The sequence below is a fragment of the Pholcus phalangioides genome, unplaced genomic scaffold, assembly GCF_987345545.1.
Source record: "Pholcus phalangioides strain wild (caught in Gottingen) unplaced genomic scaffold, Ppha-v1.0 ptg000010l_1, whole genome shotgun sequence".
In the NCBI taxonomy this organism is placed as follows: domain Eukaryota; kingdom Metazoa; phylum Arthropoda; class Arachnida; order Araneae; family Pholcidae; genus Pholcus; species Pholcus phalangioides.
The window spans coordinates 23,126,728-23,146,131 of record NW_028301603.1 but is presented as its reverse complement, the minus strand read 5'-3'; positions in this window follow the sequence as shown (position 1 = coordinate 23,146,131).

Below are 19,404 nucleotides of genomic sequence, written 5' to 3'. Positions count from 1 at the left end.
ACGTGCGTTTGGCCTAGTAGCTACGCTTTTAGTTCCTACATTGAATCATGAAATCAATGATTGAATCAAATTGAAGAAATAATTTTAGAATTATTGAAAAAAATAGGTATATGAATACAAGGAGAGGTACGGATATATTCACTTGTGTTATACTCTAAAGGAATTAGCGAATTTAAATAATAGTATCGTTCGAGGGATAATGGTATGAAAGGATGGACTTTGAAATTATGTATTTCAAAGCCATACCAGCCAGGTGTTATCCAGGTGTTAGAAGTTGTAGTCCCAAAGAATATGGATCATGAAAGAAACCTACAAATTTGGCGCGTAGCACGTAAGGAATACAGAATCGAAGAAGTAATATAAAAAGTAGCGATAAACAGATCTATAAATATGGGGGCTGAAATGAATCGTATAAAGGGTGCAGACGTTATGAAAGAAATCGGTGTAAGTTGTATAAGAAGAATCTTATATATAAATGTGAAAGTATGTATGTATGTATGCTCTTTATACAAATCTACAGTTTTAGACGGATCGTCGCCAGATTTTGCATATATACCAAACAGGTCCGGGATTGAACCGTAGGCTACTTTAAAACGTCGTCAGAGCTGGGCAAATGCCCGAAATGGGCAAAAAACTGTCGGGCAACAATGGTTTTGGGGCCTCAACAATTACTTTCGGAACGTTTACTTTGGTTACCGTGGTTTCCAACCATGCGTTTCAGACGTGAATATATGCCTTTACAATGGTTTGCCACACCTTTAATTCTATTATTATAACAGTTTATTCATTTATAACGGTTTGTCACATTTCCAATCCTCCCAGTAATTGAAGAAAACCCGGGAAGCGCCGGGTATTTTTGCTTGCCTGTATACAGGGTGTCCTGTAAGTGCTAATGCGGCCTTTATCTCATCAACCGCCCATCGTATAGGTATAGTTACAATTTAAAAAATGCGTAAAAGGCGTTTAAATAATATTCGCTGCACAAGCTGGACGTATGACGTCGCTAACAACAGAGAACAACAACTACGCTGACAAAACTGGGAATAGAAATGTTCAACGCCAACTGATGAACTCAATGCTTGCCTCAAATCATCAACACTCTGGCACGAAGTTAAAAAATTATCATTATCCACCAACATGCGAGTTCAACTGCAAAATGATTCAGCACTGCTATCATTTTCACATCAGTTGAACAACCAGTAGACCCAAGCACTGGACCAATTACGTTCCCAAATGGATTTTGCAGTTGTTAAACTCAGTTCAAGAATTTGCAGACAAAGTCTTCCCAAACATTCAACAAAATGACCAAAACCATGAGTGGCTTTCTGAGAGCGATTCTGGCACCGAAAAATGACAGTGTGAACAAGATCAACGAAAAAATCCTAAAAATTATTCCAGGAGACTCCACATCTTACAAATCGGTTGACACTGTCACAGACACGGCACAGACATTTAGTTCTGTATCCTGCAGAATTTCTGAACTCTTTTGGATATTCCGGTGTGCCACCACACAATTTGATCCTCAAAGTCGGAGCACCTATAATGCTTTTAAGAAATTTGGACACACCGAGACTCTGCAATGGCACCAGACTCTGCGTGAAGAAATTGCACAATTGCATCATTGAAGCAACGATTCTAACTGGATGTGACAAAGAAAAATGTCTTCATTTCACGTATCCTAATTATCACCGAAGAAATGCCATTCACTTTCAAGCGATCACAGTTCCCGATTCATTTAGCTTTTGCCATGACAATCAACAAAGCGCAAGGCCAGTCGTTAGCAGTGGCAGGTATCAACTTACTTGAGCCCTGTTTTTCATACGGACACCTTTTCGTCACCTGTTCACGTGTTGGTAATAGCAAAAGTTTGTACATCTACACACCAGTTGGACAAACAAAAATATTGTGTATCCACAAGCGATTGCCTCAAGTTTTTAATTAAAATATTTAAAAATAAAAGTAATTTTTTTTTACTTGATGCAGAAATTTTTTTCATTAAGATATAATTAATAAGCTATACATATATAAATTTTTTACGGGGCGGGCAACGTCGCCGGGTATCAGCTAGTCTTATATATAAATGTGAAAGTATGTATGTATGTATGCTCTTTATACAAATCTACAGTTTCAGACCGATCGTCGCCAGATTTTGCATATATACCAAACAGGTCCGGGATTGAACCGTAGGCTACTTTAAAAGTTCGTCAGAGCTGGGCAAATGCCCGAAATGGGCGAAAAACTGTCGGGCAACAATGGTTTTGGGGCCTCAACAATTACTTTCGGAACGTTTACTTTGGTTACCGTGGTTTCCAACAATGCGTTTCAGACGTGAATATATGCCTTTACAATGGTTTGTCACACCTTTAATCAAGAAAGAAGTGTAAGAGACCTGCGCTTGAAATAATTTAAAATTACATTTTCTTAAAATATGGACCTATATAATATCGCAGTAACTCTGGCGATTTGAAAAATAAATGGCAGCTAGCTGGAGTCCGACTTAGACACGAAGAGGTCCTGGGCAAGGCAGGAATTGGGGCCTCTGTGACTTGAGTCCAAATATTTTGTTTACCCAGCGAATATAATGCCGGGATAATGTTTTGTATAGGAAATTATCTAAATAAAATATCAGATGTCTTCTTTTTTTATTCATTCATTATCTTCCTTGGTGAGAAATTCCATTTTCTCCTATGGAACCGTTCACACCGGAAATAACATGACAGAAAAAATAAGGTAATATAACAAAAAATACTTGCGTTCGAGTTCGTTTCAGAATTTACTTGGTTAACAAACCAAAAACACCAATGAATGTCTCACGAGCTCCCAAGATCAATAATTTCAAAAATGAATTTATTTTAATGATTAAATTTGGAAACTTCGAAGGGGAAAAGTCATAAAGCAGTAGATTGCCAGGTAAATTTGGTTGCCGACCCATGCTTCAGAGATTGTGAACTCGATTGCGTATTTAGTGCGTTACAACAACACTAATTCTAATTGGATAGCCATGTGCGCATATTTCTAAGACAGCCACTATAAAATCAAAACCACCGAGTAGTTTGCATCAATTCCATATTAAATAAATAAATAAATATATATATATAATTTCTAATTAAGCCGTGCTGCAAGTGGCTTTGTTCGAACTTGAATAATAAGGATTGGCTGAATTTTGTCATCAATGAAGTTTTATGCATTCACCGGAACTTATCATCAAAAACTTATTTTGTGTTCCATGTCAAAGTAGAACACTTAACTCCAATATCCGTTGGTGCGAATAATTTTGTATAAAATAAAATTTCTGGATACGCGATTTCATAAGAGTACGTAACACATGTTAAAGGTAGTTTAAATTGTTTTAGGAATGTGTAAGGTGCAGTTGACAATGGGGAGAGGGAGTTTAAAATAATATTTATTTTATGTAACGTGATCATCACGTATTCCCAAGAGATCCTCACAATCTGCAATGAAATAACAATACAATACAAATACAACGCCACAACAGGCAGATTGCCCAACGAGATGGCCGACTTAAGAACATCATGGATCCCCGAGCCCCAACTACTACTGCTACACCACACATGCACACCACCCGCCCGCCCGCCCGCGGAACCTCCAACGAATCGGTACATGCGGGAATGTGCGTGTAGTGAAACCTGACGTGAAGTTTTTTGTTTCTCTGTAATGCTTGTTATGTGTAGTGCTGTCATCTGCCACCACTTTTTCTAACTATGAGTGAAGTGTTATGATTGAATGATTTATCGTTGTAGGACTGTTGCTCTCTGTGGCGAGACCGGCTCGCATTTGCGCCTTGAAGTTGGGAACCACAGAAAACCAACTTCAGCCGACCACCACCGTGGGGTTCGAACCCGGATCCTCGCATCGCGAGTCCGTCACTATAACCACTCGACCACCACAGCGGCTGATGATATAATGGCAGAATAAATAATCTGTACTGAATGAAAACAAATAACAATTTTCAATACTTTTTTTTTCAATCTCCAACAATAACAATTATCACATTTACAAGAAAGATTGATAGAAATAGCATTAAAAGACCGTCTGACGTTCAAATTTGAAGATGGCTATTAATTTTTCTGGCTACAAAAGCAAATACTGTACCTGGAATTTATGGGGATATACAGTGGAGCCTCCCATAACGGACACTCCCCGTTTTTAGCGGACACCTCCAGTTACCAAATACTTTTTGAATTACGTCAACGGGACTCCGGATATAAAACTGATTTTTTTTACTATCCATTAACGGACACTCCTCGTTAGCGGCGAAAATTTTCGGTCCCGTGAGTCGGTGCCATGAGCTCCGAAGAAAAGAGGGATCTCAGAAAAACGAATGAAGTTTTTGAGACGTTTCCAGGTAGGGTCTCAGAAAAATCACTTGGCCGGGGGGGAATCCATGATGCTCTTAAGACGGCCTTGCCGTCAGTGTCCGTTATTGAGAAGTTCTAATATAGCTGAAAATTTTTCATGTGCGAGACGTTTCAATGCAGTCACAAATTTTTCGAAAAAAATCGAAATCACCGACAGATATTCAATTATTCAATTGTGAGGATTTGAGAACGCTGCTTAGTAAAACTAAGCTACAATCATCACAATTAGAAAACATATGTTAATAATAAAATTATTTTTATTAAAACTAAGTAACAATTGTAGTTGTGCGTCTGTATTTTTTAATAATTTTAACATTAATGGATATTTTTTGTGTGATGCGAATATTACTTTAACCACAATAAATGCAACTAAATGCAAATGTTTTGTGCTATATGCATATATGTTTATAATTCACAAATTTAATTTTTTTTGTTTTGCAATGAAGAATTTATTGTAGTTTTTTTAATTGTAATTATTTTAAAATTTTTAACCTTTTTTATACTAGAAATGTTTCAGGAAAACAATGATGCAAAAAATCGAAAATTTGTCACTGTATCTTTCAACTTTTTAATGTGGGTTTTTAACATCTCTCCCAGGGGGGCGATGAAAAATTTTGTTTTTGAAAAGGGGGCAATAAGCTGAATAAGTTTGGGGAACACTGGCCTATACCTATGTGTATAGTGTAACGAAAATACAGCAAATTAATAGCGTTATCTTAATATTGATGAAAATAGGCACACAGTGCCTTTTACGGATACACAGTATTTTAATTTTTATGTTATATTAATCCCCTTTTTTCATGGAACGAGCATCGCGTTGTCTACGTTTTGAAAAACATGATTTTAGAGGCTGGTGGTGTTTACACTGAGAGAGATGCGACGCGTATGTTCATTTTCGTTTTAAAAAACACAATCTCCAAGAGATTGATCTACTGCATCACATGATATTCAACTGTCAATTAACCGAGTAGCATTTTTAAAAATGGCAAGCATTGCTAAACATTTAGCAAGAATTTCCGAAATTCAAAATAAGCATTTAATAAATTTCATATCAGAAATGTGCGATGAATGCGGGCCTTATGTGTTGCGGGCCCATAAACAAAATGTCATAAATATTGATGGTTCTTTTTTTTCCGATATAGCGACGCATGCGGTACTGTATTAAACTACACGTACCGCAAGAAAAAAATAAATGTGTACATATTGAATATATACACTCTGCATATTCAAGTAATACAAACATTTAAATCACATGAATGAACAAACCACTGGCGGACCCCATCTGGAATTTTAATCGGTCCACGAAACAATTTTGTAAAAGTATTTCATTATTTAAAAATACATTTTAGGACGAGCGGTTAAAGATCAGCGCCCGGGGCCCCGACATTTAAAGGACCCCGAAAAACGCAAACTTCACACTTTTTTTGTAATTTAAGGGGGGGGGGGACCCAATATTTTCTTCCGTGTCCGGGGCCTCGTTCGGCTATTAATCCGCCACTCGTATAGATATTATGTAATGTATTATTGATTTTGTTGCTAGACTATAACCCACAAAGTATCTCGGCACCATTAATTGATGCTCAGATACTTTCATATTCGAATGTGATGCACCATACATTCGAATTAAATTTATCAGTGTTTTTCATCGATGTGTAGATCAGCACCTCCCCCCCCCCCCCGTTATATGTCAAATATGTCAATCATTATGGTAGTTGAACACTAAAAGGGAGAGGGCGGCAAAATTTACATAGCTCACAGGCGGAAAAACCATAAATACGGCCCTGTCCATGAGAGCTTGTTCTGCCGACCTCCCATGGCGAAATCCATATTGAAGGGGGCTGATGACATTGCATTTTTCCAAGAAGAAGATAACTTGATGTAACATAGCATTGATGACTTTTTCGAACAATTTACCCAATGTGATAACAAATGAATGGGTCTATATGATTTAGTTGATGTTGGATCTTTGTCTTTTTTGAGGAAGAAGAGGACATTGCTAATCTTGAAATGTCGTGGAAAATGCTCAAGTTGAAGGCATCTATTACAAAATGCGGAGAACACCCCGGGAAACCTTTGTAGTAGAGCTTGAAGGGTTACATTATTAATTGCGTCTTCGCCATTCGCTGCGCTTTTTTCTTATTTAAATGACTTGCAATGTACCGCAGTTCTTGGCGTGAGATTTCCTTATTATCCGGTTCATGAGGCACCAAACTAGTCGTTGATAAGTTTATTTGAGGATTGGTTGGATAGTTACCCCTCAGGGAAAAATTCTTGAAGTTGCCTTTGGGCTTGCTCCAGGACAGTCAAATTCTCGTTTGTATCAGTTTGGAAAAAAAACGTTGTGGGGACAGAGAAGATTGTTTCACCGTTGCTTTGTAAAATATACCGTATGGATTTGTAGCTGAGCTACATAATTCCCTCCAGGAGTTTCTTTTTGTTTTCCTGATTAATTTTGAATACTTCCTTTACATGGTCATTTGTTGGGCGCAATTCGACCAAACTGGTCCTTGCGCCAATAAATCGAAAATCTAATCTAATTTTGAATATAAGGCCCTGTTACGGTGGAAAATAATTCTCAATACCTCCTTATTATCTGGGTTTGCTCTTACTGGCCCTGAATTTCCGTCTAGCGATCTCTAAATCTTTGGTCCACCACCCGTCGAAATATCGTGTCTTTTGCTTTGATGTAAGGAGATACTTGTTACCCTGCGTTTTCAAGAGATTGAAGAGATCATTCGTGCATTCTTCCAATTGTTCAGTGGATGTAGCAAAGTTGATATTTTGTACATGGAGAGGTAATTGATCAACCAATGATCTCGTGAACTTCTCAATTCGGCGTCTTGAAATGGAGAATTTGGCCGTTTTAATGATTAGTGGTTGATCAGAAATAGAAATTTCTGTATGAGAATGCGGGCTATGTTTACATCGAGATGCCTGGCCTTCCAAGTTAGGTTATCAAGCGGTGGAACAAAATTTGACAATGCAACGTCTTGAGCACCTGTGGCCCCGAAGTATTCGTATGTGTTCGAGCCATCATTGTAAAATATCAGATGATTGGCATTCAGCGACCATTTTCTGTTGTTATTATCCTTATATCCCCAGCTTTGGTGATGGGTGTTCATATCTGCAGATATTGAAATTGGAGAGTTATCAGCTTTCCCACAGATAAGGTTCAGTTCTTGAATGGTATTTTCAATTCTCTGGTATGGGGATGAATGTATCGAGACTAAAATTATTTCTCCAGCAATGGTGCAAACTTTAATTGCCACACAATTTGTCATGATGGAAAAAGTGGCACCGAAGAGATGTTGACTAGCAAGGACTATCGCTGCTTTTTTTTATTTAGAGAGGACCATTTCGGCCAAGACGCTGGAAGTTCGAGTAGTTTACCTCTACCGATCAAAGGTTCTTGTAACATCAATATACCCCAAGAGTTTTTGGTGGCTTGCAGCGGAAGAAGTGCAATTGCATTTCTGCATTTGTTGGCATTAAATTGTAATATTTTGATGCCTTTGTGGAAGATGTTGGAGCAGACACTAAACGTTGATGATTGGGATTAGATGAGCTAGATGAGTGAGAATAGGTTATCAGTAGAAGACATAATCCCATATGATGACAAATAAGGTGTTCCTTTAAAGGGATGTTACACAAGAATTTAGAACCACGAAAAGAAGAAAACTCTTTTAATCTCACGATAAGCCTGAGGATTAGATGACGCGTAGGCGAAGTTTGAGTTTAAAATTGTTACTGATCTCTCTCCTGATCGCTGTTTGTCCATACAAAGATGAACAATCTAAAGAGACCATTCGGGCTTTGAGAAATACGCCGAAGTAGATGTTGGAATCCGGCATATTTGAGCTGTTCCTCCAGGTTTTTCCTTGTGAGAGTTGGATTTCTACTGCTACTGTAGATTATGCCAATTGAAAATTTCTCCTGTTCCTGAGGAGTTAATAATTCTCCTCCGATAACTGACTGTTATCGGAGGAGTTCGAAGATTGTGTTTGATTCCATCAGTCACTCTTTTTACTAGGTGTTTGAGATTTGATAAAGGCAATGGCATAATGATTTAGATAGTCATTATTCTCCAGGGAACTTAATATTGTAGCAAATTTCCATGGATTTATATTGAACAGCCAACCTATTTTTAACTGGACGAGTACGAATAATTTCTGAGTCGAATTCATCAAGAAATTCAATGAGGCTGATTGTTTCTTGACCTGTTGACTCTCTTCTACTGTAAATTAAAACCGTCCCCGTGTGTGGTGCCTTCTCCCGCTCAAGGTAAATATTTGATCGAGATTCAGTATTTTTACTAGATGATAGTGTATTCCCAAGGACTCGATGAATTTTTGAATATTTTGTTGGATGATATTTCTATTCCCCCATTTGGGAGTTGTTCGTGGGGATGTTATAGATATTATCTCTTGTCACTTTTCTAGAGAGGACAGCTACTTTTATTTCTTGACATGTTTTATTTTGGTAGCAATCGAGTGCATATCCTCTGCTTATTTTTCTGATTCTTCCTATGCCATTATGGAATTGGTTTTAAATTATTCGAAACTCATTAAAAATATATTTTTTCGTTGAGTTATTGTTTTTCAAAAGAAGAATGGTAGATAATTTATCTGTATTTCTTTGTTCCTGTGAGATTTCTCCTTCCTGTACCTTTCGATTATTCTTTTTCTTCCTCTTGCGCACCTCTTGAAATTGTTCTTGTATTGTTTCGTCTTCCTGTTTTACGATCGGCTCATCTACAATCTTAAATTGTTCCGATTCTTCTGACACCGTTGCTTTTTCAGAAGCAAATTCTATTGGAGGCGGGATAGTTAGTTGATCAATCTCGGACTTCTCTTAATCCTCCGTATTGTTTTCCTGGGTCTGTGAACAAAGGAAGGTAATTTCCTGAAATATTTTGCTGCAGATTCTGGCTGGCACAATTCTCAATTGCTGCTATGTCCATAAGAAGCTAATTCCCACTCGGAAGAAGAAGTGGCTGGTTCTGTTCAGAAAATACAAAAATTTCATAAATAAAGACTCTGATGCAAGGGAGGCCGAAGAAAAAGCCGACATCGCCGAGACAGTGACGATACTAGTGAAGTCGCTGGAAGAAGATGCCCGGGAAATCTTGGACTTCTCTCTGACTAAGAGGCAATGCAAAGATGACACGCTGTTCCGGAGAGCCTTCGGAGTGGTACAAAACATGGAGACCATGGAGACGACGGAGTGTAAGGAAAGGCTCGCAAATCAAATAGCCCCCAGCCCTCGTAGGGGACGGACGAAAAATTTTTTTGCTCTCAGATAGTCAAATTTTAACTCAACGGCCCGTACCCAGTCGGTGCCTTAATTTTTTCCAAGTAATCTTGCAACATACTAGTTAACTCTTAATAATGTCTAATAACAAAATTTCGTTTCGATGTTTTCTTCATGATATTTCGATGGACGCAAAAAATTGGAGATGGCACGAAATAATCCAGTTATCCGAGGAACAAACTGATGAAGCCAAGCTTGCGGACGCCATCAGAGAACTGCTCAGATTCTCCGAGCGGCACTTTCTCAACTTCCAAAAGATGAAAAAAAAGTGCTAATCTCCACCGACCCTGTAGAGGTGATGCAATTCTACGAAACATCTTTGAACACCAGAAGCGGAAGCTGATGGTATCTCACGCAAGCCTCGTAGACACGATACTTTGGGAAAAATTCCAGGAACTCCTAGAGATTGACTGCTGTGGCCTATGTAATGCCAAATCTCAAATTAGCCATGCTGACGCCCAAGTATGCCAACAGCTCCTGAAATTTCAGGAAAAGAGACCAGGAATAAAGCTACCAGGAAAAAAGGTCGCCGAAAAACCCCCCGGAAAAACAGAAGAGCCACAAACTTCTCAAAAGAGCATCGCACCTTCCCCGTCGATGCCGCTCAGCGACCAATCAAATCATTTTCGCACAAACGAAGCTCCGCCCACTATAGATGCAGGGAACGGTCCTAGCCCGGCGGTGACCATGCGTGCAGAGGACCGGGGAAACTTACTGCGACAGCGGAACGAGTACGAGGAAACTCAGGAAAGCTCCGCCCCGGTAACTCAAACCGAACAATCGCGTCATGGATGCCCCGACGAGACTTCGATCCCGGCTTCGGAAGAAAATGGACTTCCGTCAAAAAATTTTCCAGTGGAAATACGAAATGACGGTGGTTGGTTTCAGCTAGCTACATCTATCGAGCGGGTTTGCAAACAAGAGTTCGATGTCAAACACCAAAAAAATAGTTACAAGATTCTGTTGCGAAGCCCCGATGATCACGATGCCGTATTGAATGTCTTCCGAATCAGTCGAAATTCTGAATTTCATACAGGAAAAGCAGAGCACTGTCAATTTTGTGCTTCGAGGCTTAGACGCGGCCACTGACACGACAGACATAAAAAGCGAGCTTGAAAGTCAGGGTTTTACAATTTTAAATATCTTCCAACTAACATCTCAGCGACGTAGCCGTGAAACAGCTAAACTCGCGATTTGGAAAATCACAATCCCGAAGGACGAAAAAACCAGGAAATTTTCAGAACTTCGTCGTCCAAGACATGTCATCGTAACCATTGAACCCTTCAAAAAAAACCCTTGCCTTGCAGAGCCCAGAAAGTGCGTTCGATGCCAGCGATGGTCGCATTCAGTGAACGAATGTAATTTGCCCTAACGGTGCACCAAGTGCGTAAAATCCCATCCGGACTTGCCATGCGGCAACGTAACTGGAAAAGACCCACCAGTGTGTGTAAATTAGGGCAAAAATCACCCGGGCTCATATAGGAAATGTGTCGCCTTCCTAGGAAGCGGTCAAAAAATTAAGAGCCGAAGTCAAACGTCTGTGTTAGCGAATACCACCTGCTCTTTAGATGTAGGTGCGTATCAGAAAGACACCTGCCATGTAGCGGTACTATCATTTAGTATCATTCGATGTTGAAGTGTGAGACCGGACGCATGCAAGAAAATGCGCTCCCGATGGGTCTCTGATGTATCATATAATTTAATCATTTAATTAAATCTCTCATATTAACGATGCTGTCTCTCCATCAGGAAACGTCTCATTCGTTTAGTCTATATCTGGCTCCCAAGCGCAAACAACAAGCGCCCAAGGATTTGGTCCCAAATCTCATCGAAAAAATTCCAAATCGACGGAAAATTACGGTGATACTACTGTCCTCCCCCGCGCGGCATGAGTTCAACAACACTAGCCCGCCGAAAAACACTGGAAAACACGCCGACATCAGGAAAAACCATGATGGAAATCGCTCGAAAACAGCAGCGAAAAAAGTCAAGTTCACTTCTACGGACTTCAGTGTTTCACAGTCTACCGACTTGGTGGAAAACTTTGAAAATAAAACTGCGACAGCTCAACCTGGAAATCCAAAGTCCAGATCTACGGACTTCAACGCAAAGCCTACCGACTTGCAGCCAAACTCTGATGAAATCCAAGAGAAACAGCCGGAAAATTTTTCAAAGTTCCAATCTACGGACTTGCGAACCTTCTACGGACTTCTGTGAAAACTTCGTGAATTCTTCGAAACCAACAGCTACGAGCAGCCCGTTGCCCGTGAGTGCTTCAAAGCAAGACGCCGAGACACCCACGGCCTCATCCGCAGCCAGCAGTGCGGACTCCTCGGATGCGGACTCGATGAACAGCATCAACTCGACGTTCGAGATGTTCGAATTTGCTAAAACATGTTTAGGGGCGCGGTAGCCCGAAGATGCTCGCTCAAAGTACCAAAGGACGTTTAGAGGTGTCGCGAGTTCGATACCCAGTTCGTCCTTGTCAGAAAACTTTCCTGACACAGGGGTACAACAAAAAAAGGGGACTTGACCACAGCAAAAATTGCTACCGCAGGGAGTCCCCCATCGAGGTGTTAGCGCACCAACCTCTCGATGAGTATGAAAAACAAGCCTGCCGTTCGGAATCGGCAATAAATTGTAGATCCCGGTCTAATTAGCCCTCGTGTGCAGAAAATGACCGTGGTGCGACAAAAATGATCAAATGATTAAAACATGTTTATCATGTTTAAACATGATATCATGAAAATGAACTCTAGAAAAGATAGGAGAGCCATCATTGATAAACTCCTTGTTGAAGCGGGGAATATTTTAGTGAAAGATTAACATCATGAGCTCTCATCAATTATTTTATTCCAGGAATTTTCTCAACTTTTCTTTAAAAAAGTTTTTAAAAAACTTAGACTTCAGAAAATTTTCAAAAAACCCTTCTCCAAAAATTTTTTTTATATTTTGTGAAAAAAAAAGTATTTTATTTTATTTTGACTTCTACCATTTATTTCTGAACTTTGAAAAATAACCATACTAATTCTATCTGTTTTTTCCCTTCTTGTTACTAACTATTATCGATTACAGGTCCAGCCAACTATGGAGCCGAACCACACCGACCAATCCCGTGCGAGCATGAAGCGGAGATACCTTGTCGCATCCTAGCTTTCTTCACAGCGAAGCATAATCGTAATAGTACTAATACAAGAAGGTTGATGCCGGCATTTCACCTGCAAAAATTAGGTTTAAATTTAAAAACCATTTACCAAGAACCAAATACCATTAAAACCAAATACCAGTGACCATTTTACCGATTTTGACAAAAAAGCCCTTTCCTTTCACATACACGCACTCACTTTTACACATACAGCTACGAACTCGTCTTTCCCTTCATACGTAGCCCCGTGGCTACAATTTGTAAGCCCGCAGATGGCTCCATGAGCCAGGCCTGGGAGAAAAAGTTTAATTCTGGTCTGGTCTGGGTCTGTGAAGAAGAGGGATTTTTGAAACTCACTTTCTTCACCTTTTTCTTCCTCTGCGGAAGGGGGGGGGGGGGCAGGGAGCTTGAGAATCTTAGTAGAATTTCCTTTCGTCATGTCTGCACCATCATCTATAATTGAAGGATTTTTCAAAATTGTATTTCCTCCAATTACCTGTTTCTCTTGTGCTGTTTTGGACAATTTCTCATTTTCTCTACAACTTTCTTCTATCCAATCTTCCATGAGTTTGAATTATTTATCTGTTCTTTTGCAAGCGGCTTGAGGAATGTTGTGTCTTATCTTGCTCTCTACAATTGTAGAAGAATGTACAATGTCCGTGATACATCATTTGCAGAATATTTGTGTATTTATCAAATCGTCCATATTCTTTGCATTGGATTTTTTTGCGATCAGGCTGAAGTCGGAATGCCAAGTCTTCCGCTTCTCGGGCTCTGTTTTCACAGTACTCCTCCAAAAAAAAAATTGATGTTTTCTTCAGTACAATGTAGACCTTCTAGTCTCTTCAATAGTTTCTTAGTCACTAAATTTCTAAAAGATGCCTTACAGTGTTCACAAACTGGTTTATATTCTTCTCAACGTCCGAGTCTAGTATTTTGTGGATTACTACCCAGGAGATTAAATTCTTCCGTAATGCAATTTAATTGATTTCTTTCGGTACTGTTTTCATGTTGAGGATTGTTGGGTGTATTCTTATCCCTGATATTCCGAACTTTAAGTTTTTCCCCCTTCTTAGTTGAAGATAAGCTTTGATGTTTTTGTTTTGTTTTCTTGAAACTTTTTCTTCTTGTACTGACTTCGTCCATCAAATCAGCATCGTCCTCTTGTGAAAAACCGCTTGAGTCAGGGCTCCTAAAGTATACAGATTTTTGGTTAACCTCTTTTTCCGTATGAGGTGTTCCCATATACTTAAGATCGTCCTCGGTTTTATTATCTTGACTCGTATGTCCTGATGCGTCCTGTTTTTGTTGGACATTTGTGATTTCATTAGGCTTTTCGATGATCTTCTCCACTGGGTCCTTGGTATGCTGTTCTGTCTGCTCTCTTCGTCTGCTTCCAAAGATTTATCCAAGGCATGATTGATACAGTTTGTGGAAATAGACATGTCTACAAAATTTACGTTTTGAAGAGTATCTGCTGAAATATGGTAGCTTTCCTCAATAGACTCCATTCTAAGACGATGAGAGAGAGAGAGATTCGGCTTATCTTGATTTATTAAAAACCTCTTTCTTAATCGGTGTTTTTTATACGTGTTTTCCCGCTTGAACCATCTATTTGACTTTTCTTCTTGTTTTTGCCTTGTCTTCTGTCTGTTTTGTCTGTTTACAATTCTTTTTAACTCTTACACCTTTCTTTTTAGCGATGTTAATATGAATCCCATCCTGGAGGGTTGGAGATTTCATCATCCCAAGGGCTCCAATTGTGAATCCCAGTTAAAACTCCAAGACTCCATTCTTTCTGTCTCCAATGTTATTTACATCCGATACTTTTTCCAGATTTTTCACTGGGAATGGGATGAATATTTTTCTTTTCTTTTCCCTGGTCTTTTCTTTCTGTAAAGGTTGATCCTTGATCTTTCGGGCATGAAACCATGTTGATTTACTGCTATGAATATATGAATTTGAGGATATATTCTCGCATCTTTAAACGATTCGAAAATTTTTGAAAAACAAGAAATAATTGCCACCGGTCTATAGTTTGTTAGACAGGTCTTATCCCCCTTCTTATAAATTGGAATTATTTTGGATTTTTTCCATTCATGAGGAAAAATTCTAGACTTTATAGGCAAATTAGAAATAATCAATAAAATATATACAAAAAAGTTCCACATGCTTTAACAATATATACAGGAATCCCATCAAGACCTAAAGATTATGTATTCTTGAGGTCATTGACACATTGCCTGATTTCATCAACCGCAATTTTATTCACGCTCACTATGTCATTTTCAATTGCACATGCAGTAGTCGATTTAATGTCGACGTAATCAAGATTATTGATAGAGAAAATAAATCCAAAATATTCTGCGAAGGCATCAGCAATATTAGAATCAGTAGATAAAATATTGTTATGGTACGTCATAGATTGGGCTTCCTTTTTTATTTTTTATTTTGCAAAATGACCAAAAAACGTTCGGGATTTTTTTCGAGTGACACTTCGATGTTTTTGATATATTGAATGTAGTCATTCTTTACGTCATGATTTGTTGAAAAATTTGTATTTTTTGTGTACTTACATACTTATTTAATCTAACATGTAAAATTATTATTGTTTTGTAGAAGATATTGAATATTCTTAGGGTAAGATTACACGATACAGGTTTTAATAGACCAATTATACATTATACAGTATATACATATTATGTATATAGTTATTGGTTATTTAATGAAGATGAAGTACAGATATATATCATAGAATAAAATTTTTTTTCTTCTAGGCAATTATGGGATTTTTACTAGTATTGTAATATATGTTGTTTGATGAAAATGTATAATTTAGAATTTTGTTTTTTTCGATTAATTGTCACTTTTTCTTAGTATGCTAATATGGCTTGTACAGACACATATGTTATATAATCACATTTCTTTACGCTTTTTCTTAGTAAGCTAATATGACTTGTACAGACATATCTATTCTATAATATAAAATCACAAATTCGAACAGGGCCAGTTTCTAAGCAACCGAAATTAGTGACGATTTTATGTTACGGAAATGGGTGACGGAAATCTGTTACGTTTTAGTGTTACGGAAGTCGGTTACGATTTTGGGTCAAATTTTTTCATTTAACTCCTGAGGACATCGGGAACCGCTTGATCTGTAGGGATCAAGTTTGGTGTATGTACCCAAAGGTATGTATACATCACCAGTGCTCCCAACACACAGGATCCAGGTACCCAGGGCGGGGCATTGGACAGATCTCTTTATGGGGAAATTGACAGGTTCCATTTTGAGTCGAGGATGAATACTTGCTTCTCATTGCGCATTGTGCTGCGCTGCTTATTGTGGCACTGCAAAAATAATGGCGCATTACTGATTGCGGTGCATTGCATATTGTAGTGCATCGCGTGCTGTATTGCTCATTGTAATGCAGCGTTTAATGCGTATTGTGGTGCATTGCGTACTATAGTGCTTTTTATAGTGCTTTGCTTGTTGCGATGCATCGCATACTATGCTGCATTGCTTATTTGCGGTGTACAATATTACTGATTACACACATTATTGATTGTGATGCTTTACGTGTTGTAGTGCACTGAGTGCTGTATTGCTCATTGTAATGCAGTGCTTATGGATTGATGATTATTATGGCTTACTGTAATACTTGCGTATCATGGTGCTTTGTTTAGTGCGATACATCGCATATTATGCGGTATTGCGGTGCATGAGGTATTGTGGTGCACTGTAAATATTGGCCAATTGCGCATTGTTATGCATTACGTATTTTAGTGAATCACGTGCCATATTGCTTATTCTAATGTAGTGCTTATGGTGTATTGTGGTTCATTGCATATTGTGGTGCACTGCGTATTGTGGTGCATTTCTTATTGTGTTGTATTGCCTACGGTGGTGGTGTATTTGTTATTGTGCTGTATTGCCGATGTGGGTAAATTACGCATTGTGTTGTTTTGCTTATTGTGGTGTATTGCGTATTGTACTTAATGTGGTGCACTGAATATAGTGGTGCATTGCTTATTGCGGTACTTTGAATATGTTGGTGCACTAATTATTGTGCTGTATTGCCTGTGATGGCGCATTGCATATTGTGCTGTATTGCCGATGGTGGTGCAATAAGCACTGTGCTGTATTGTCGATGGTGGTGCAATAAGCACTGTCCTGTATTGCCGATGGAGATGCATTAAGTATCGTGCTGTATTGCCGATGGAGGTGCATTAAGTATTGTGCTGTATTGCTTAATGTGGTGCCCTGATATAGTGGTGCTTTGTTTTTTGTGGTGCCATTAATATAAGGCTGCACTACTTATTGTGCTGCATTGCCTAAAATGGTGCATTGCTTATTGCACCGAATCGCCGATGGCGTAGCATTGCGTATTATGCTGTATTGCTTATTGCACCGAATCGCCGATGGTGTAGCATTGCGTATTATGCTGTATTGCTTATTGTGGTGCATTGCGCATTGCAGCGCATCGAGTGATATATTGCTTACTGTAATACAGTACTTTTTGCGTATATTATGGTGCTTCACTTATTGCGATACATCGCGTATTGTGGTGCATTACGTTTTAAGCTGTATTGCGGGGCACTGTAAATAGTGGCGTATTGCAATGCATCGCGTGCTATATGGCTTATTGTGGTGCATTGCTGATTGTGGTGCGTTGCTAATTGTTATGCATTATAGTGTATCGCGTACTGTATTTCTCATTACAATGCAGTGCTTATTGCGTATTGTGGCGCATTGCGTATTGGGCTGTATTGCTTATTGCATATTGTGGCGCGTTGCGTATTGGGCTGTATTGCTTATTGTGGTGTACTGCAAATAGTTGTGCATCGCTGATTATAGTACATTGCTGATTATAGTGTATCACTTGGTTATTATGTTTCAGTGGTTATGTCGTATTGTGGTGCTTATTGCGATGTATAGTGCTTTATTGCGTATTGAGCAGTATTGCTTATTATGGTGTGTGTTGCGTATTGCGGTGCTTATTACGATGTATAGTGCTTTATTGCGTATTGAGCTGTATTGCTTATTATAGTGTGCATTACGTATTGTTATGCATTACGTGTTGTAGTGCATCGCGTACTGTATTGCTTATTATAATGCAGTACGTATTGCGTATTGTGGTGTAATGCGTTTTGTGCTACTTGTAAGTACATCGTGTGTCGTATTGCTTAATATAATGTCGTGCCTACTGCTTATTGTGGTGCACTGCAATATGGTGAATATGGTGCATTGCGTATTGTTATGCATCAATGCAGTATGCGCATTGTATGGTACATTACGTATTGTGGTGCACCGCTGATTGTGTTTCATTGCCTATTGTGGTGCACAGCTGATTTTGTTGCATTGCCTATTGTGGTGCACCGCTGATTGTGGTGCATTTCGTAATGTAGGCATTACGTAGTATATTGTGTTCCGTATTGCTTATTATAATGCCGTGTCTACTGCTTATTGCTGTAGGTCTTATTGTAGTGCACTGCAATATGGTGCATTGCGTATTGTTATGCATCACGTATTTTAGTGCATTGCTTATTGTAATACATTGCGTATTGTGGTGTATTGCTTATTGTAATGCATTGGTATTGTAGCGGATTGCTTAATCTAATGCAGTGGTTATTGTGGTGCACTGTATTGCGTATTGTGTATTGCTTATTGTATTGCTTATTGTGGTGTGCTGTATTGCTTATTGTGGTGCACTGTATTGCGTATTGTGTTGTATTGCTTATTGTGGTGCACTGTATTGCGTATTGTGTTGTATTGCTTATTGTGGTGCACTGTATTGCGTATTGTGTTGTATTGCTTATTGTGGTGCACTGTATTGCGTATTGTGCGGTATTGCTTATTGTGGTGCACTGTATTGCGTATTGTGCTGTATTGCTTATTGTGGTGCACTATATTTCGTATTGTACTGTATTGCTTATTGTGGTGCACTGCCAATACAATGCTGATTTTAGTGCATCGCATGCTGCATTGCTTGTCCGATGTAGTCTGCATTGCGTATTGTGGTAAATTGCTTATTGCGATGTTTCGCTGATTGCAGTGCATTGCTGATTTTGCTGGTTGTTGATTTGTACTGTTATGCATTACGTACTGTAGTGCATAAAGTGCTGCTTTGCTTATTGTAATGCAGTTCTTATTGCGTATTTAGGTGCATTGCGCATTATTCTGGTTTGCTTGATGCGATACATCGCGTTTGCGTATTGTGGTGGATTGCATATTATACTGTATTGTGGTGCACTGCAAATTGTGGTGCATTAATGATTGTAATGCATTGCGTATTGTAGTGCATAGCGTGCTGTATTGCTTATTGTAATGCAGTGCTTACGGTGTATTGTGGTACATATTATGGTACTTCGCCTATTGCGATGCATCTCGTGGTGAACTATTTCGCAGGCATTTGCAGTGCCTGAGGAATATTTTGCTTTATAATTACAGAAGATGTGACGAGTAGTTAATTATATTGGAGGAGTTGGGGGGGGGTGGACATATATAGTACTAGGGGGGCAAATCCCCCCTAGTACTATATAATCGTATTTATACTTTTCTCATTGATGCAA